The 21,611-nt window shown below is 34.2% G+C and overlaps 1 protein-coding gene across 3 annotated transcripts in view; it reads left to right on the forward strand.

Moving 5' to 3' along the window:
• The window catches only part of TBC1D5 (TBC1 domain family member 5), a 289,772-nt gene that overhangs the window by 34,155 nt on the left and 234,006 nt on the right, over positions 1 to 21,611 (forward strand). For all 3 annotated transcript variants that reach the window (XM_018075719.1, XM_018075718.1, XM_018075720.1), the window contains exon 2: positions 6,873 to 7,027. The gene's annotated coding sequence lies outside the window, so the exon portion shown is untranslated. The remainder of the gene's footprint in view (positions 1 to 6,872; positions 7,028 to 21,611) is intronic.

The raw sequence follows: 21,611 nt of genomic DNA on the forward strand, positions 1-21,611 counted from the left end.
AATCCTACTTTCCCCCCCCAAAATGGCTTAGTCATGTTTCATAATTGATCAGTTTGTCTGCAGAGTAACAGATTCAGCTCTAAATCCAAGGAAGAAGCATATATATTTTTTTTTTATTTATTCTTGCATTCTGTCTGCTTTCCCCTCATTCATTTTCATTTGGTTGGACCAGATAGACCAAAAAGAGAACTATGACTTTGTATACAAATCCATATTATCCTTTAGATGAGGTTAGTTTGATTATGAATTAATATTATTAAAAACCACCAGAATTTTATCTGTTATTAAATAAAATATGCAATTCACAAAATACCATTGACACTCATTCAAGAAAAATATTCAATGTAGTGTCAAAACCAGCAGATATACATTTAACTTCATTTAAAATAATGCCCAATCTCTGAACACTTTTTACAGAGAATAGGTACAATTTCATGTGTTGTGTGATCTTACTAATTTTAGTTGAAGTCATTCCTTTGCCTTATCAAAGTCAGCTCAACTACAGGGAGATGGAGGTGTGCTTAGCTGTAGCAGTGGTTGCCTCCTGAGCAGAACTCTGGCGTTACCAGTTCCTGACAGCTGCAAGCCAGCCTCTGGGCATCTTGCTAAATTTTCAAATGTAATTATACACTAGACTTCCTTTAACAAATTCTGTGTTCCCAGCTATAATTAAAACAGCTCTTCTTGCCTTTAGCCTGTTCCTTATCTTACAACCCACCTCCATATCTCCCACTGCTGGGTAGTGTTATCCAGCAGAACTGATGGATCTAGAAGAGCAAAGTTTATTCTCTCTGTCCTTTCAAGAAGTGTTTCATCAGTACAGAAGATCCATTTCTTCTGATCCAATATACTCAAATAACATGTCCCTTAAAGCTAAAGATTGTTCTCTAATTCACAGAAGTGCTGTTGGTTAGCATGCCACTTTCATTTTGCAAACAATTTGCAATTGTTATTACAGGACAAGAAGTAAGAAATTATAAGAAGCTATCCATGAAATGGCTGAAGAAGCCAGTACAGAGAAAGGAGACCTTCTACAAATGCTTTCTTTTCATGCTGTGCAATACAGGATATAATTTCTTTCTACTGTTTGTGTGTTAGATTTTCATGTATGGAGCTGTTCATGCTCCCTCTAAGAGCATACATGTAATGTGAAAATAAAAATAATTGGTGTTGCATTTTTCATTATATGAAATTCTACGTAATTTTAGCCAAAGAATGATGAAATGTGTCCATTTTGTGTTCGTATCTATGATGCACCTTTTCTAAATATAGTGCATCGGATTTGTCTTTGTTGAATCGCCTTGTTGATTTCTGACCATATCTTCCATTTTTCAAAAGCATTTGGAGATCAGATCCTGTCCTCTGATGTGCTACTGATTTATCCCAACATTGTATTATCTGCTGATTTTATAAATACTCTAGTATTTTATAAATACTCTAGTGACTTGCAGTCACTAGGATTATTATGAAAACACCAGATAGAAACAAATTAAGCAAATGTCTCTGAGTTACATTTGAAATATATACCCAGTTTGACAGAGCTGTTGAAAATATCTTTTCAAGAACAATTCCTTGCTGATTTCTGTCATTTTTGTGTCCAACCTATAATGATTATATCTGGGCAGTATTTCATTCTATATGGCATCAACAATGCAGAACATGTTTAAAACCTCTCTAATCTCAAGCTCGTTTCACATCTACTGTTACCTCTCATCCATGAAACCAGTTAACACCCTCCTAGTGAAGTAATTCAGATGAGTTTGAAGGTATCAATAATTTTTTCTCTGTCTTCTTTTATCTTCTTGAAATTTGTTTGTGCAGTATTGGGTTCTAAAATCTATTCAGGTTTCAATGGTAGACTGTAATTTGAAGGTGGGATTTAGCTCATCCTGGGGGGGACTGGAGAGGACTTGTCTAAGTTTGGTTTTTTGGGGGTTTTTTGTTGTTGTTTTTTTTTTTTTCTTTTCTACTTCTTTTGATTTTCTTTATTTTGATCTCTTAGAAATAATGAGACAACAGACCCTACTCTGTTATGTCTCTTCTGCTCCATAATTTTCAGCATGACTCTTTTCAGGGTTTTTTTTAATTCCTTTTGTTACTCTATTTTCTCTTCTTGTTTGTAGCAACAGTGTATGTGTCTTGTATCACTGTAGGTCTCATTGATCACTGATACAGGGCATGGATGAAAACTTTTTTCTAGTGAGACAAGGTGACAGGATGTGGAGAAAAAAGTTTCTTTCCTTTTTCATGTTTTGTAACTTCAGAAAGGCAGAGTTAGGCTCATAGTAAGATTTCAAAGGTTACCATTGGAAAATTAAGTGTTCTTTTATCACTTCTTGTGTACTAGGAGGAATGTGAATAAACAGGTCAGTTCCAAAGGGAAATGAGATCCAAAGTTTTGCTTCTATAAAATGTAAAGATAAAGGTGATTGCATACTAAAACCATCATTCTAGCCTTTTGAACTGCAGGCCACTAAAATGGGTCAGGTAGAAGATTGAGGTAGGACAAGGGAGACTGTCCTGTGTTGTTACATCAAAATACCTTATGGAAATCCTTTTATTCTGAATGACTGTGACTTTGGTATTGGATATGATGGCCTATGGGTGGCCTTTTCTTGACATATAATAAATTTGTGTATGACCACTTAAATTACTCCTCTTATTGTATATTGCAAGAGGGAGAACAAAAAACAAAACTACAAAATTAGGAGCAGTGAAAGCAGGGTGGATTTCTTTTCTGGTCTGTCATATAAGCTGAGCCCTCTTGCTCACCAACAGAGAATGAGGACAGAAGCCAACAATTGATACTGTTTCTTTAAAATTCAATGTTTTAAGTTTTGCCTTTCGGTTTGCTTTGTAAGTCACTTGATTTTTGTTACTTTTCTTTATTATGAGCTAAGAACAGAATATTGCTGAATATGCTAAAATAGATGTATATTTTTTAAGGCTGGCATTTGAGCAGACAAAGAGTCATGCTTAATGCTACTGTCATAATAAATAGTACTATAATTGATTGTTGATAGAAACCCTGAAAATATGTTTTTATGGTTGAAATGTACTTTGGGTAAACAGTGTTCAGTTTGCCTATTAAAATAATTTACTATATACGATGGTTTCTTTGAGTATTAAGGAAGTAGGGCTTTTCCAACAACAGTAATTGGTTGACACTGCTTGACCTTAATGCAAAGCTACAGTATTTAATGAACAAACAGAGGGAATAAAGTTTTGATAAATAAGGCAATTTTCACAAAACCTTTAGAAATATGCTTGAAGTCCTTTAGTGTTAGATTGACGGTTTCTCCTTTTGTGAAAAGAATAAGTGAATAATTTAAGGCTATATTTCATGTTTTCAGATCTTCATTCTGTCATATAAATAATAGACTGTGAAATGCAGCAGTTTCTGCATTCACAGGTTTAATAGACCTATACAAGAGAGTATCTTACTCGGCTTCTGGCATCTTAAAATGCTCTTTTGTGTATCTGTATACCTTAGAAGCAATGCAGAAGTGGGACTCTCTTCAGTAACCAAATTCCATACTTTAAATATGCTACATATTCTGTTTCTAAAGGAATTATTCTTCTTAAAATACTTGCAGTACATCTTGATGTCAATGTTAATATTTTAATTCTGTTACAGTATTATGATGGACAAATGTCAAAAAAGCAGTACATGGCTATTTGAAATAAAACTGTAATTTAAAATTTACTTACTTAAATAGAAAGACTGTGAAAAACATTCAGGTTTAGATCCTTCAGCATAGATCTTTGAAACACCATTAAATCTTATGAGAAAATAATCAAATGTATTTACTAAAATAGTGAAATATCAAAGTAATTTATATGATTTGCTACATGTATTCTTAGTTATGTATTTTTTTTAAAAATGGAAACAGTATTGGGGGAGGAAGAACAGAGAATAGTTAGTTATAGTAGTAAAATATATAGTTATATGTAGTTAAATAAGCTAGTTTCTTTTCTTTGTTCTCACTCCCTTTTCTTCCTCCTGCCCTTTAGTTTAATGTCTGTAGAAAGGATCTTGAAGTAAGACTTAGTGAGAGCAAGTGGCAAAGCGTTGGGATGTTTTTCATCAGTTGTTCTCAGTCTTCTAAGCAGAACATAGTTGTATGACCAGTGGACCACTGGAAACATAAATACTCCTTTGGAAAGTATGTACTGTTGTACCGGTTTTGTTACCTTGAAAATTTAGCTTCCCATTTAGAGGTTTAAGGCAAATTACCTGCATTTTCTTCCTGATACCTACTTCTTTCAACATGGGAGTAATTTTCTACTTGTTAAGAACCTTCTACTAGCACATGATACTGAACTCCTGCTTTGCTCTGTTCTGTGTGGGTATGGAAGCATTTGCACAAATGGAGAAATATTTTTATTCATACATTGAAGACTATTTTCTGTAAATAATTTTCAAGAAGTCTGGCAGATGGTCTGCATTTGCCATGGTATTGATTTATGGAGTCCCCAAGTAGGTTCTGGAAGTGTCTAGCATGGATCCTTCAAAGTGAGCTGTCTACATGAGGATGCTATCACTTTTGTTAAAATACAGGCAGATTCTTTCCTGTTTCTTCTTACTAATACTTTAGCTCCTGTAGTCAAGTTACTGTCTATTACTTTTCAAGAAAAATAATCTTTATATCTTGTGTCATGTTAATACAAATCTTAACATAATATTCTATTCTGTTTTGTAAATTATTCCAGTAACTTATTCATATCTTCATTTTTTTTCTTTTTCTGATATAATTTTCTTCATATTCACAGTAAGTCTGTCTTTTGATTTCAGCTAGTCCAAAGGCTAAAACAGAGATCATGCTTTTCCCATCCTCCATACTCTATTTGACTCATTTGTAACTCAGAAAACATCAGTGCGGGCATAAAGACTGTTCTACAGTCTAACGTGTTGAAAACAACTATCACAATTGTAAGAATCACACAAAAATCATTGTGCTGGACTGATATGAAATACATTATCATCACCTCTGTTTTAAAAACTTACAGAAATATTTTCTATTTTTTTGCTACATAAACATTATTTAAGCCATTGACTGGGACTGTTTCTGTTGTTTCATAAGAATTTACAGGATTAGTATGTTAAATATATTGATTTTCTTAAGCAAAGCAATCACTGATTAGTGACTATTGGCTTGTCATGATACTTGAGCAATATAATTGCTATTCATTATTGCTTCAGTACAAGGCTGTGGTCTCACTGTAGTGAGTCCTCTACAAATATACACATACAGACTTCGGGGGCAAATACAGGAAGGAGGGTATAAAAAGCAGAAAAAGGAAATAAGAAAGCAGAACAGCAAAGATACTTTGTTAATGGCTTTATATAAACTGTACTAATAGTTTCTTTTAAATTCTGAAATGGCTAATGTTCTTTATTTAGTCATTGTGGCTTTTTTTGCTTAATTCATTAACATCCATAAAAACTAGAAAGAATGGTAGTTATGACAAATGGACTATGTAATTTGAAAATTGTATTTTGTCACATGTTTTACTCACAAAACTTAGTTGAAATCAATTGTCCAGACATTCACTTAACATATTAATAAGTAATACAGGAATACTGTAAGCCCTCTTGAATTAGATATATTACATCTTGTTACAAAATTTAATGCCAGGCTTAATAACTCAAAGTATGCTCTAGAATAAAAACATTTATGTACTAGTATGTTGCAACTAGGATGCTAATCCAAATTACAAAAAAACCAAACAAGCCCACTATTTGGTTGGAACTGTTTCATATACTCAAGAGAAGACAATTGTATTTAATTTAATTTCTAAAAAAAGAAATCCCTAAATTTATTTCTTCACAGTGAGTATGTTTTTCATGGTATATTTCTAAATATTACAGCACCATAATATTACAGTTTCATATTACACTCTAATCTGACAACAGTGGTCAGATTTCAGGAGCTATTTGGGTATTTACTTGGAAAATAAGTGTCATTTAAGACTTTTTTTAAAAAAAAATGTGTCTAGATGGTTGTGTTCTTATATTTTGTGATGGAAACACTGTAGAAACAGTAAAGTACCAGCTTTTCAAAAAGAGAAGATGGTGTTTCCAATTCAACACTATTAGCTTTGTATATTTGTAATAGGAAAAATTATTTTAAAATATCAGTATATCCATTGTTATGTTTAATTATCTCAAAGTAGTTGAAAAATTCTGCATAAATAAGTTTTGAAGAGAGGTTGTTTTAAAAATATTTTTTTCATGATTTAAAAAGTGCATTTTTGAACAGTTAAAAGAGAGTTACTAAAAGATAGATGGCTGTTCAGTTGCTGGAATTTCATTTGTTAAATTTCTCTTAGAACCATAGCTTTCAACATTTTTAGTTTGTTTGCAGTGTGCTATTGAACTCTATACAATTTTTTGGAGTCTTATTAATAATGAATTAACAGCTTTATAGAAAATAGATCTAACAATGTCAAATTACCGAAATTTTTAAGATACATGGTGTTAAGAAGTTCAGTCACAGGAAGAGAAAATAATACTGAGAAGTAGCCAAGAATTGCATGTTGATAAAAATTTCAGATTGAATACTGAAGTCTTCATACTGCTAAAGTTGTTAAGAGTTGTCTCTCTACCATTATTGTCACCGTAGAAATAAATAAATTGAACCACATGGACTTATTTTACATGTTGTTTTTATCTCTTCTGATACATGACTGTGTGAAATACTTATTTGACTTAAAAAATAAACCTAGTTTCAGTCACTTTTGTTTTTGTCCTGTTGAAATGTCCAGAAGAAATCCAGTGGCTTAGGCTACTTGAATCCTGTTAGATCAAACAAAAAATTAAAAATATTTTGAGCATTTTTTCATCAAGTGTCTTTATTCTCCATCTGAAGGTCAATTCCAGAAGTCTGGTACTGGAACTGCTGCTCCAGCTTTGTCATTGCTCCTGGTGGCTGGGCCACATCCCAGCACTGCTAAACTGTTGAATGTGCGGAGAATATCCTTCTAAAGACAACTGTCTCCTTTGTATTTGAGCACCCACCACTGTGTGAGTTAATTTTTTTATATTTTCCTTTTAAAAAGCAAATTGAGTTTGCCTCATTTTCATTAATGCCATAGTTACACATTTAACATATATAAAAATGATGTTTGTGATGTGTCTCCTGCAGTTGTCGAAAAACTATTTTCGATACCCTTTCTGTATCAAAAGAAATCTTCCTTTACAAACACAGGTTCTTTTCTCCCCAGTTCACTACGCTAAATTTTAAAAGACAAGTGAAAACATTGTCTGCAGTATTTGGTTTTAAAAGTGACGGATAACTGTATTGCAGTCTGCTTCCCACAGAACTGGTGAAACATAGACAGTGTCAGTGGGAGCTTTTCTTTGCTTTCTCCCATAATATGCCCCAAGTCCCGACCTGAAGGGGCAATTCACTCTCTAATTTAAACCTCTCCTTACATTAACAACATGGCAGTGTTTAGTAATGATACAGTGTTTACTGTTAAAGACTTGCCAATTTGGCCTTAAATAGCTAGACTATATTACCTCAATTTGCCATATTCCCTCTGTTTAGTTTGGAATTACCTTGCAAATGTTAGGGTGATAGTATTGAATTGTATGAAGGAATTATAAAGTTGAAATCCTAGCAGTGTAGATTTAAAGTACTAGTATTGGTCTACAAAAAAATACTAGTTCAAGTAATTAAAGGTCAGAAAATTCATTTTAATGGGAACAACTTTTTTGCTTTTACTGACTTCTATCAGTGACTTTAATTAGTTATTTTTCCTTCCTACTCTCTGGATAATTTAAAACTCTTTGTGAAGTGATTTTTTAAGACGTGTATGTGCTTGTGTTTTTGTATGTGTAGTTTCTGTACCTTTTAAGTGTAGTTAGGTTTTTCCAGTGTTGCAATAAAATACAGAACACTATGCAGTACATTAAAGAAATAGAGCCTATGCATCAGAACAATTTTCATGCCTCGCTCAATTCTTAATGTAAATTAGTAGGAACATTGGTTATCCATTTGAGAAATTGAGTTGGTATAAAAATAAAAATGCACTTATGGTATGTGGTGCTTTGTGTATCATCTTGGGAGTGTTTTGCTGTTTATCTGTCACTTGCATTAGAAAAAGCAGTCACTGGCTGCAGGTGACATTAAAAATTAAAGGTTAACCTCAATTTCTGTACTGACCAGACGTGGGGCAGAAAGTTCTTCTGGATGTGTGCCTGAATTTCGGAAGTGTCAAAAAGGGTTGAGAAGTAAAGACTTGGGCTTTTGGTGGCTTAGTCTTTTTGTATGTGCATGTGTAATTATATCATTTTACCATTTTCAAGTGTTTAGACTGCTTGTTATAGGTTATATCAAGATGATTTTTCATTGCATCCAAAAATTGGGAAAATAAAAAATGACATGATAATGCTATAGTAAGTAATTATAATGAACTGATTTTACTGCTCTTCATAATTTTAGGAATGTCCTTTTTTTTTTTTTTTTCCTGCTTAGGAAAACTAATTAAAAATAGCTTTCTTTCCTATTACTAAAGAATCTATGTCTTTCAAAAACTAGTTAAAATTGTTGAAAATTGCCTTAGCAGCTTTTGAATATTCTGGTTAGCTCAATGTACGTTTAATATAAGACAGGCCTTATACTCTCGTGAACAAGCCTGGGAGATCTTTAACTATTAAGGCTTTTGACAAACTTGGCTTCTACCTCATAGTGACTTCAAAGTGAGCCAAATTCAGTAGTGTGATGCTTCCTTCCTCTATCACTCCAAGTGTTGGAGGTAGCAGTCAGACTAGTGAAGAAGGCTGGCTTCAGGCAGCAGGGGTTTCCATGTAACCTGCCAGATATCTTTCCTTTGGAAAGGAGGTATTATGCTTGTTCAGTAGTAGAAGAGACTATAGGCAAGGCTTGATACATGAGATGCAAACTTGAAGCTGTGCCTGCTGCTCTTACCTTCCATTTCATCACTTGATTTTCTTAGCCATTGCAGTAACGTAGTATGCATATAGTCAGTAGATCTGGTGCTTCTTGTTGGCTGATGAGGGAAAATGAGAAGGGAAGAAAAAAAAAATTGTCTGCTCTGTCTTCATGACTAAAATAGAGTGCCAAAGTGCATTTTTTTCGTCCTGCATCACCCATTTGCCAAATTGTGAATTTCTTCTGTCCATGGCAGTTTTACAGCTCTTCTTAGGAAAACAAGAATATAGAAATTTTATTAAAGAAAGCAGTGCATATTGCTAATTCAGAAAAGAACATGCAATTGATGTTTTTGAGGAACCCTAGTATTTCAAACATGTATAATTTGATTAAAATTATAAATCTGTGTGCTTGCTTCATAGTAAACTTCACACAGTTGTTTCAGGACTGGTATACTGTAGATTTTGTAGACTTGGAATTAAATCATGTTAAGAATTCTTTGATGGGAAAGTGATAATATTCATTTAGTGTACTTTCCTTTTATTACTAATTTGTTAAACCTACATTTAAGACAGATAATTTCTCTGAAGACAAAATATTTGTAAATGCCAGTTACTTGTTTTCCTGTAGTTACATCTGCTTGAAATTTTTCCAGTGTTCTCCGAGATGGTTTCACTTAATACTTCTTGATTTCTTGTGTTTCAAATATTTTTATGTTGACATAATAATGAAACTGGTCAAACAAGTTTCACTATTGAAGTGATTTATTAGGACACTGAAGTAGTATATAGCTTTAAACACAGTTCCTTTGACTTAGGGAGTAATTAAATCCTGGATAATAGTTGATAATTGTTGGCTTGCAGCCTGGTTCTAAAGGCTTTGTTTTATAAACTGGGTTATGAAGCATCAAGAAAAATGAACTGGTTTTTTTTTTCCAAATGGAATATCTCAGGTTATTAAATACTGCAGAAAGTGTTTATAATTTGAAGAAGAGGAAGAAATCTTTTAGTGAGTTTATGTATTTTCTTACAGGCTCTAGAATAGGTAGTATTTTATAATTTGTCACTTACTTCTTTAAGTAAACTTCTATATCAGGTCTAAAAAGCGCTAATGATTTGCAACTATATTACAGATGGCATGTTTTCTTAAATACTACAGTAATCTGTGGTTTGTGGAGCAAGTGAATTACCCATTTGTTACACTGTTATGCAGCTCATAGAGGTCATCACACATCTGTATGAGCACAACATTTACGTATTTAAAAAACCCAACCAGCTTCATTGCAGTGTTTCTGTTCTGTTCCTACAGTGTTGGTGGTCCATGCTCCTGTGTTAAATTTATGACTGTATTGCAACAATCAGCTATAGTGAAAGATACCCATAAGATAAGGACTTTTTTTCTCAGATGTAGCAAAACTTGCAGGGCATGCATCTTCAAAGGATGGAAGAACAGGTCCAGGATAAAGAGTTACTTTGCAAAGCACTAAAATCAAGTTATATCAGTTCCCCATGAGGGTACATAATATCAACTTGGGACCAGTAATTACTATGACTTTTTTTTAAGTAACTGTCAGATTCTCCTAGTGAGGACTAGCAGTACCATGTGCTGTTAGGCTATTTTCATCAAACATCCCTTTTTTAACTCTTTGTACCATGTTTGATTTATCTACTTTATGTAGCTGGTCCTCACTTGGCAAAATTGGTGCTATTTCACATTCTTGTTAGTTCAGTTTGCCTCTGTCAGTGCTCTTTGTGCACTGCATCTCCTGTGCCCCTGCCCCTGGCAAGTTGCCCCATTTGCCTCCTGAGCCTCCTTTTGGGCAGCGTGGCTCTGAAGCTTGAGCTGGACTTGGATAGAGCCCAGCCAGGTCTGGCAGAGCTTTTTTCATTGTACTTGTGCCTGCTTTATAGTTGATTTTCATTTTATCCAAGAAAATGCCTTGCTGGTTGGAAATCCCAGTACTAAGGAAGAGTTTCCCACTGCCTTTCAATACTTTAAGTGGGTTTATAACAAAGCTGGAGGAAAACTTTTTAGCAGGGCCTGAAGGGATTTAGGCCTTTGGTTTACAAGTAAAAGATGGTATATTTAGATGAAATCTAAGGACAAAATTCTTTACTATAAGGGTGTCAAGACACAGAAACAGGTTGCTCAGAGAAATTGCAGATGTCCCATCCCTGGAAGTGTTCAAGGGTAGTTGGGATGGGACTTTGAGCAACCTAGTCTAGTGGAAGATATCCCCCACTCTGTCCATGACAGGAGGTTGAACTGGATGGTCTTTAAAGGTCCTTTCCAACCCAAACCTGTGATTCTGCTAGAGGACAGCAACTTCTTGCCTTTGTGGTTACCTGCTTACTATTATGTATGTCTCTTACACAGTTTCATTATGTTATGTTTCCTCTGCATTTTGTTCACTTTCAAACTTTTTCAGAAGCATTGCAGTGGTAACAAGTTGTATCACTTGAACCTGGTGAAAAGACTTCAGTTTCTGGGTTTGTTTTCTTTTGTTTTCAGTAAGAGATGACTGCTGCCTTAGATAAATGATAATGAGAATTTGTTAAAAAGCATTTGTTAAAATTGTGCTTACAGGATTAAAAGTGACAGCTTTAAGTGTATCTGCATGAAAAAAACCATCGAGGGGAGAAACAGTCAGGTTGCCAGTGGTGTGTACTTGGAAACAAGATTGTAATGATGTTTTGGTGTATTTGAAGTGATCCTCTTCCCATAAATGTGACAATCAAAGACAGTAGTCTCTGATGTGTTTGGAGGTGTGATAATGTTCATTAAAATGTTAAGGACAAAAAAAAAATATTGTCTGTAACTTACCTTGAAGGGAAGGGATGCCATTTCATGGCTATCCTTGGCTTCCTTTTGTTTGTGTTTCCTCCTCCTCAAGAAATTCTGTGGGACTTAGACTACTTTGCTTCTAGGACAAATTTTAAAGGAAGTTCACAGAATTTTAGTTGTTTTTTCTTTTAAGTTTTTTGGATTTAAATGTCTAAACATATACTAAATAATACTGACAGGTACCAGTGCAGATGCCAGCCATGTGCAGTTGGAGTCCAGTATTAGGGACTGATCTGCAATGCAAGCAGCAGCATTTCTCAGTTGTTGTGACTGGCCAGCATTTGTAATTAGATGGAAAGCAGATGAATAAAGCCAAATTAAAGTGACAGTGATGACCAACTGCCTACTAATTTTAGGCATTCCACACGTTGCTGAGTGCTATTCATTCAATGAACACATATATTAAATATAGAAATTTATACATTTCTTCAGGGTAATAGAAACCACAATGGTCAGAAGTTATTCTGTGTTATCAGTGGTCTGTTGTATTTGGATAAATTAAGGTGGAAATGACATGAAACTCTGAACTTTCTGAGCAACTTAATGTGGTTTTGTTCAAGGTTGTATTGAGTGATGTACAGTACATGATTTCATATTAAACACTTTCTTTGAGAACACAATGTTTCTGCAGATATATACTTTTTAAAGGAGAGTTAAAATCTTGCCACTAACTTTTGCAGTAGTTTTCTCGATATTATGTATCTGATCCTGTAAGATCTTTTCTCATAAGCATTAGTTTAATAAGAATTGATTCTGGCACGAGTGGTTCAACTAGATTTAAAAAAAAATGGTTGAATGTTGTTTTATCATTATTGTTCAGGAGCATACATGCCTTAAGGACATAGAAAAGCACAATCAGAATCTTTGTGCTTGTATCTTTGAACTTGCCAAATTTCTCATCTTTTGCAAGGGAGCTGTAGGTTAGTTGCAAGAATTTCTCTGTGTTATAAATGTTCAAAATTTGTCTTAGCATATTAATCTAGATTATTTTAAAATCCAGAAATATACTTTATTGTAGGATCCAGGCTGGATCAGAGAAAAAAATTGTTATTCTCTGTCATTTGTCAAGAGGGGAGTAGGGGGTAGAAAAGGAAGAAAATAGTATCCTTTTTAGGTGAATGTATTCTTCCCAACAACAAAAAGTAGATCAAGACTCTCTTGCTTGGAGACATTCATACTATCTGACAGGGAAGTGATTTTAATTAATTTAAAATCCAGAAGCAACAGTATTTCTTCCTGAGTAAATGGTTGGGAGACCTTAATTACACGTTGCTTTTGAAAGCACAGATTGCACTTAGTTTCTTTTTGGTCGTTTAAACTCAGACTTTGGAAAGTATTTGACTTAAAGGAAATACAGGAGTACTTTTCTGAGTTGTCAGACTGTTACTGAGTTTAGATGAATATAGATACTTGAAAATAATGGGAGTTTAGGTGAAGTGGTTTGTGATTGGGTAGGTTTGGTTTGGTTTGGTTTGGTTTTTTATAACAGAAAAGTCGTACAATACCTTCAGTCTGATTTTGGCCTCAAAACTTTTAAAAAGACATTCACTGTGTAAAAAGTAAGTTTTGACAAAAGCAAAGGAAATGGCTAAATGTTTAAATTGTGAATCAGTATCTAGTTATGTGTAATCATGATTTACTGCTCCAACTGAGAATATTTTATAGTGTGAAACTTTGCTCCAGGTCAATAGCGACCAACTAGATTAATCGTGAGTAACTAATTGTATATCTAGATTCATTGCACTTACTAAATCCACTTTCATGAATGAAATGTAAATGTTGAATGAAATTGTGGTTATTTCTGTGCATGAAAACTATAGTTATGAAAGCTGCATGGCTTTGTAGCATTTTAGGGGGAAACAGTCATGGTTTTGTTTTACTTTCATGTTTAGTTCTTAGCAAAGATATGTAACAGACAAGAATAGATATTATTCTATTCTGATAGAATATCTTACTCTAATTCCAAAAGATAGTGTATTAAACACATTATGAAAAGGATGAACTATTTCATATAAAGAAGAAAGTTGTGATATTCAGTAGATTTCCTCGTTCATGACATTTTTACTCTGCACGGGGATCTGCCTTATGTTCCTAGATTCTTTGAAAAGAAAATTTGGCTAGTGTAGTTTTCTTAACTTATCTGATGTAATTTCTTTCTTAAATATATATCATTAGTGGCCAAAATTAAAATGCAGGAACAGAAGAATTCATATGCAAACTTCTTTGAAGAATTGTGGTAAAAGCTACTCATAAGACTTTGTCAGTATTAAAATAGTTTCCAGCATCTTGTTTCTTATGACTATTTTAAGTTTTGTAATTAATGTTGAGGTTAGTTTAAGGGTTTGGTATTTTCTCTGCAACAAATACTAGGGAGTGGTATCAGATTGATTTCACTCTTTCCTGTACAAACGCACTCTATGACTTTGGGAAGGTCTTCTCAACATCCCTTAAGGTTTCACTGTTAAAAGTCCCACAAAGTAACTTTCCCTTTTCACAGTATTTGCAGGGTGCTGAGAGGAAGGGTTTCCTGTTTGGTAGCCGTAATTTGGTCTGGTGTAGCAGTGATACCCCTACGGACTTCCATTTTACCAGGCCTTCAGCAGAAACTTAGGAAATTAACTACTTTACGCAGAAAGATAAATTATGGAAAGGGAAGTGATATTTAATGGAAGAGACTGATGATTTGGGCCATTGTCCGAGTCTATATATCCTCCACTTGCTAAACTGGGACATAATCTTGAAGTCCATTTCATTTCTATTACAGGCGCAAAGGTAAGAGAGATCAGAAAGTTCCCTGCTCTTTTAAAGAGTTTCTCTTTGAATGTGTACACAGTCCATGCATTTCAACCTGAGTCTTCTAATGGTTACCTGTTGAGTAACTTGAAAAACAACGTGTATAACCAGCAATTTCATTATACACAGAACTGATCCGACTCATCTTCCACGCCCAATTTTACTTCCTTAAGAGGTGTGACATTTCTTCATTCTCATAGTGCTTCTGAGGTATCAAGGAATCACCTCTTTAAAAATAACATATGTGTCTGAGACTGCAGTAGTTTGAGAGCTGTTTCATTACATATGTTTGCATTTACAGTCTGAAAATGTCACACTAAGCTCATACCAAAACACACACAAAAAGTTTGTCATTTAAAAATGTGTCAGAATATTTGGACCAATTCAATTTGCCAGTTTTTCATTCTGGAAGCACAGATTTTTTTTGAGTCAGATTTGCATGTTGTAAAATTGAAGGAAATACTTAGCTGACCGTCACAGAAAAATTATGACAATCTATGCATAGAAATACACAGGTTTTGTGTGTTAAGTGTGTACATGTTACGATAGGTATGAGAGATGAATGTTCTTCTTAACTGAAAACTTCATTTTCTACTCTGGGGATATTTAAAAATCGTTCTATCCATTTGGTGGAGCAGTAGCTTAGTTAATGAAATTTGATATTTTGGAGGTTTTCATTCTTGTGTAATATTTGTAAACATGTTCCCAAACTCTACATGCAGTTCTGTAATTAACGTAGTGTTTCCATGGTGTTTCGTCAATGAAGAGAAAAATTATTTTTTATACAGATCGGGAAAAAGTTGCATTTTCATGAGCAATACAGTTGTTAAATTTTGGTGGGGTTAAAATACAAACCATTATGTGAAATTTGGTTTTGTTAGCTTCTGAAAAACCTCTGTAAGTTTTACACACTACGAATGAGCATTGAGGTATAGTTCAGCCCCTGTCTGTATAAGGGTAAGATCAGTTGAGAAACAAAGCGTTTTCGTTTTTTCCTCTTCTGTAAGATCTGTATCTCACTGATCACATCATTTAGTTTCTTTATTTTTCATTAGTTTTTGTCTCCATGTAATGTACATAGAAAGTTAATGATGAAAGAGTAGTAAAGTATTCATTGAAACTGAAAATTATAGTATTTGCAAATATAAAATCATAATTTACATAAATGTTATAGTCAAGAACATTATGAATGTAAATATGCCTTCATCTATTCTCAGTCTTATAATGCCATTCGTTGTCCAGTGGGAGATGAAGAGTGATGCTGAGACTGCCATTTAACCTATTATAGCAACCTAAAGAAATTAAATAGCCTTGATATAAATATGAGGTGGGAAAAGAAGTATTCATCTCCATTAAGTGACACAGTAAGAATAACAGGCGGGTGGGTGTGCATTAAGCAGCAAAGTCTCTAAATTCGGACACTAATTATAACCACAAGGACAATTGCCTCCCATGTACTTAAACTGTAATTTTGGTGCGTGTTTTCAGACTGAAAATATGCTTCATGGTCCTTCAGGCACCAAATATGGATTTTCCTTTGCATTCTTTTTAATTTGATACATGATTCCTTCTCCCTTGTCATTAAATGAGGGCCTAATACTAAAAAGCTGAATTATGTTTTTCTTGCTGTGATTAGATCTTTAGACCTTGTATTTTTCTAGATCTCAAAACTATGCTGAGGAGGTCCTACCCGTTTTATGGTGCCAAAAACAGATGTTGCACCATTATATTCAAATTATTTGGAACGGTTACTTTAACTTTGATTTTTGTTGAATTGTTTCAGCTTCATTTTAATGTTATATGTACCAGTGGATGACCAGTGGTTACTTAACCTATTGCACCACCTAAGTCACTCTTACTTTGTTTCTTAATTATGTGTTCTTGTAACTTGCATCCTTTCCTAAAATTATTTTTATGTTACATTAGATAAGGTAATTTTTATATTGAAGGTTTTATGAAAGTATGACCCATGGAATCATAAATGAAAGTAGAGCTAGTGTATAAAATTGTCTTTTAAACTCCATTGTGTATTGCAGTTTCTTTGATATTAAACTGCTTTCAGTGCAGGAGAGATTATTTTGATTGTTTAACCATTCCATCTTTGATATAAATGAAGGTAGAGAATTAATCATTAAGCAAAAAAAAAATCAAAATCATTGCTTCACCTTTACTTTGATATTTAAGATGGAAAAGGGATGCACTATGTCCCTAGCTAACCTGATGTAATAATTAAGGTGTTATATTTCTAGACAAAATTTGTCTGATAATGTTTTTCAGTAATTCAGTCTTACTGTCCTTTTTCTATGCTTGATTAGAGAGTTATTGGCTATTATACTTTTTCCACTTGTACTAAGCTGTAGATCTGAATCACGTCATCTTGAATCTGTCATAAATAAACTAAATCTACTGATCTTGTGTCTGTCTCTCTTACACACACAATAAAAAAGAGGATTTCCGGACTGTAATTCTTGTAATGCCTTTTTTGGCCCTTTTAATTTCAACTTTCTTTTAAATTAAAGATACCAGGCCCAGTTGTAGCATTCCAGTGATGCCATATGTGCAGATAATTTCAGGTCCTTAGTACTACCATATATTTCCCAGTAATGCACCCAGGGATTGTTTTTAGCTTCTTAGCTACAGCAACATAGTAAGAGCAAAAAAAGCATTTGGTTATTTACAATGACTTGTAAGTTCTTTAGGGATTCACTGCTTTCTAGGATGTAATCCTCCATTTTATGTGGCCTGTCTTGTAGGTTCTTAATGTTCTTAAGGTAAATAAATTAAAATAATGTAATTTCTACTCTGAGATTTACTTAATTTATGCAGCTTATTGGAAGGATTTTTACTTATTCTTGTCATCATAGAGCTTCAGCTTTTTACATAACAGTGAAGAGTCAGTCACCAGGTTTTATTTGTATCTTGTGTGATTGATATTTTAAAAGAGACAGTAAAGGGGACTTCACAAAGTATTAGAACATTAATACAACACAAAGAAGGCTTATAATGTGTTTAGCTGTTACTGATACGTAATGATACGGCAAAAAGCACTCCTCTACAAGGCTGCTTTTAAGATCCAAGGGAGCCAGAGGAACTGTTAAGAATAATAGATAGCATATCTTGGATTAATTTTTTTAAATTTGTTTTTAGGAACAGAAGCACAAAAATCCTGTCTTAATCTTTCTTTTAGGTATGCTTCTTATTTAGCTTTTAGTAACTTGTAATTTAAGATCACAGTTATTAGGTGTATTTCTGCATTTTATATATCGCTCCCAGATGCTACAGTATTAGTTTTTATCACTGCATATTTTATGAAATGTCAGCCTTCTGTTGGCTGTTCATGCAGCATTGTTAGTGATCAAAGCCACAACATAAAGGAGAGGAATCTAAACAGTTGGCTTATCTTTGTCCTTCATTGTGACACAATACCATTAAATTGCTTTACTATATAAAAGGCAAGCAAAGCTTTGTGTAGCACACTCAGAAAAGGTGAACTTTTTGTTATGCTCAACAAAATAGATAAACTCTTATCAGTGATATTTTGTGCAAGGAAAGTAAAGTTAGCGACGATATCTTTTCATTTTGGAAAAAGTTTTCTTTTCCTGTCTTTCTAAAGCACATTTTTTTATGTATGTGTGTGTGTATATATATACATGTAAAATGCTATTATAAATCTATCCATTGAAACCTTCTGAAATGGAAGAAGTGTTGTGTCCTTTGGAGTAATCTGTATGGTGTGTTGTGGGACTTCTTTGGGATAGAATTAATCAAGGCATGCTATATCATTTGAAGAGTGATAATTGGGGATATAATAGTCTTTACATTATGAAAACTGCTGGTAATTTTCAAGTATATTTAGCTTTCATTTTTGTTTTGCAAACGTGTGATTATTTTGAGTTTATCTGAATTTTTGGTTAAAAATATCAGAATATCAGTCAGCCTCAATTTCTATGCTTGCCTAAGTGAGTTGTGTATCAGAACTGAAGTAATAAGTAGGAAAAACTCTGCAAGCTCTGGAGATATTCTAGGAATAAAAATCTTGAATGATTTTGATCAGCTGTTGTGTATGCCCTGCACAGCAGTTGGTTCAATCAATTTTATGTTTTGGGATGGTTTTATTAAAACGAGCTGCTGCTTTCAGTAAATCATTGTAAAGATGTATATGCTTTTTGGGGATCTGCAGTTTACCAAGGCAGTCTCTCAATATAAACTAACTTAAGCTGGATCCTCAAGTGACTGGGCTGAATTAGTAACCCCTTTACCATGAGGAGTATTTATCAGGATTGGACAGAACACGAAAAAGGAAATACAGTCTCCTATTATGATAGTGATACAGAAAGTAAAAGAGCAAAAGTATTTCTATCATGTTGTGAAGGCCAAAGGCAGGTGTGATAGTCAACAAGGCTCTGGAAAGATGATGATGCACTCTACCTGATAGCACGTGTTTGTGTTTGGCTTTCCAGCTGCTGGTATCATCATACTATTCAGTGACTTATACGCTTGTATTCTCTCACAGTGTGTGATCATATTTTGATAAATGCTTGAGAGGTTTTGAACGAAGTAACAGTGGTATTTTCTTCATGGCATTGTAATCAAGATAGCCACAGTCATCCATTTGAACTTGGCTTTATGGATGAGATAGTAATTTTCATCCATTTTTCCTCAGAAACTGTCACTGGAAGAGATCGTTTCTGAGTACATTCAAAGGTTTTATTACTTCTTTCTTGATGAGCTTTGAAAATACAGCACGTAGAAAAGAAACTTTTGTCAAGTCATTTAAGATGATGTTTAGTATATCAGAATATTACTCAATTCATTTTGCAAAGTGGAATTTGGGAAAACAAAAAAATCTGACAGTAATAAGTGGTTAATCCATCGGCTGTCTGACAGTGGTGTTCTCAGTGCAGGTTGTCCTTCCTATATGAATGTGGCATCACACAGAGTCCACGTAACTTTCTACTCCTCAACCTCACTACTAGCATTGAGTTTATGATCCTCCCCCCTCACAGCTGAAAGGGCTGAACATTCAAAGCTACAGACCTATTCCCCATCTTTCTAGATAAGGCCTTATTATAATCTGCTTCTCTTCTGATTTATTGAAGAAGTACGTTTCTCCTACTGTACATTTTCACCCACTGTTCACCTGAGAATGTGTATTTTATATGTCTTATATCCAATGGGATTCTCGTTTGCTGATGAAGGCAGAAAAATCTACAACCTGACCTGACTGTGATGAAGGATTAAGTCATCAGAAAAATTGTGATGCTTATAGCAAATCTAAGGACCACAGCAGGAGGAGCTGTGCTCCTAGAAAAGAAAGATGTACAAGGTTGTATAAACAGTCCATTAGGTGCCTGGGAATCAGAAGACCAAATATGTTGGCACATCTCCTTGCAAGTCTAGAAGAAATGTAGGTGAACCTGAAGAGAAGGCAGAAAGGAATAAAGACAGTCTTTAAAGGGAGTGATTTTTCCTCTGCTAACACCATTATCAGATCTTTCAATGTACTGTAGTTGGAGGGTAAACATTTTGTTCAGGGCTCCTTTCTATTTGTACAGCTAAGACTGCTTCAAACACCTGATAAGCAGGTGCTAGCGACACTTTAAGGGCTGGAAACATGAAAACCTTATCCATACAGGTTCCTATATCTTTACACTGGTGAATAACTTTGATTCCCTGCTCAAGAAGTCATGCATTCATTATTAAATGCGCACCTTTCACATATCCATTTGCAGTGACCAAGCAGAGTCAAGTCTTCATGAAGCGTAATACATAGTTTGAAAAATGTAGTACTTCTTTCTTTAATTGGTGGTCTTTGCATGAAGAGGTAGTAAATAGATGGGATGATAACTCTTTGTTAATATACTGGACATAATCAAGGTAACTTGGTGCCTTTTAACCTGATATTCTTGAACCTTGATATGCACTCATGCAGCTGATATGGTTTGGAAACTTAATTTCACTTTACAGATATTTTGTATGTGCATATGTGCAAAATATTTTATAGGTTGGTCCCATAATTTGTGAATATATAACCTTATTTCCAGAGAAAAAATCTTTATGACAGTTTTGACCACCTTTCCCAGCTAGTTCCAAAGGCATTCTTTACTAAGTAAATGAATGCAGCAATTTCTTGAGCATTTGTCAATGTTAGCACCAGAAAACCAAAGGTTTTTCAGCCTGTTTTTAATGCAGTTATTCTCAAATCTGTAACCTGAGGGTTATAAATGTAACTGACAGAGAAAATTGAGCAAAATTGATAGTCGGAAATTTCTTAATAAGATATAAATTGTTGGTTTGGACTTGATTCACTGTTGATGAAAATTGTGTTTCTGAAATGTAGCTATATTAGTTTATGCAAGAGTTATCACAGTGCTTGTACCTATGGGATGTAGTAGTCAGACTGCTGTTCTGCACTGCAGAGAGCTCAGTGAAGGTGAGAAGTACTTATAAACAGTTATGTACAAGAGATACTGCAGCTACATATTTAAGGGCTTCATGTCGATCCCATCCTCTCGTATTAGCAACATGCTACATTGTTTTGAAACCTTTTGCGTTTTTCGATGCATTTTGCATTTCCTTTTTTTTGTGAGCTTGTGTCCCTGGGCTATTAGCATTGGCAAAGGGAAAAGACAGCAAGGTTTCTAGGAAGCTTGTCTTCAGTATATCTTTTTCGTTAATGTGCAGATTAGTATTAATGATGAGCATGATGGGAACTGTGAGTGTTGGCTCACCTGCAAGGGTAAAAATGCATTCGCAGTAACAGTAGTGTAATTCAGATATTTTCAAAGCTGGTGACACTTTAGTTCAGAATTTATTGTTAAAATGCAAACTACAAGTGCACTTTTTTTTGAATATAGCTTAAGTGTAGCTTAAATGGAAGCTGTAAGAAATTCCTCTACCTCAGCATTAGTCCATATCATGTAGTACTGTCTTCCCCTCCTGTTTTTTCCCTGAAAAAACTATACCTAAGGGGAAGCTGTTTTGGATAACAGAAGTTTCCCTCTGTTCTGTAGCAATTGTGGAAAACTGCAGTGCTTCAGACTTGGTTTTAGTAGTTTTATTGTTAATGACTGT

This window comes from Manacus vitellinus, unplaced genomic scaffold, assembly GCF_001715985.3.
Source record: "Manacus vitellinus isolate BGI_N305 unplaced genomic scaffold, ASM171598v3 scaffold_3_pilon, whole genome shotgun sequence".
Lineage (NCBI taxonomy): Eukaryota > Metazoa > Chordata > Aves > Passeriformes > Pipridae > Manacus > Manacus vitellinus.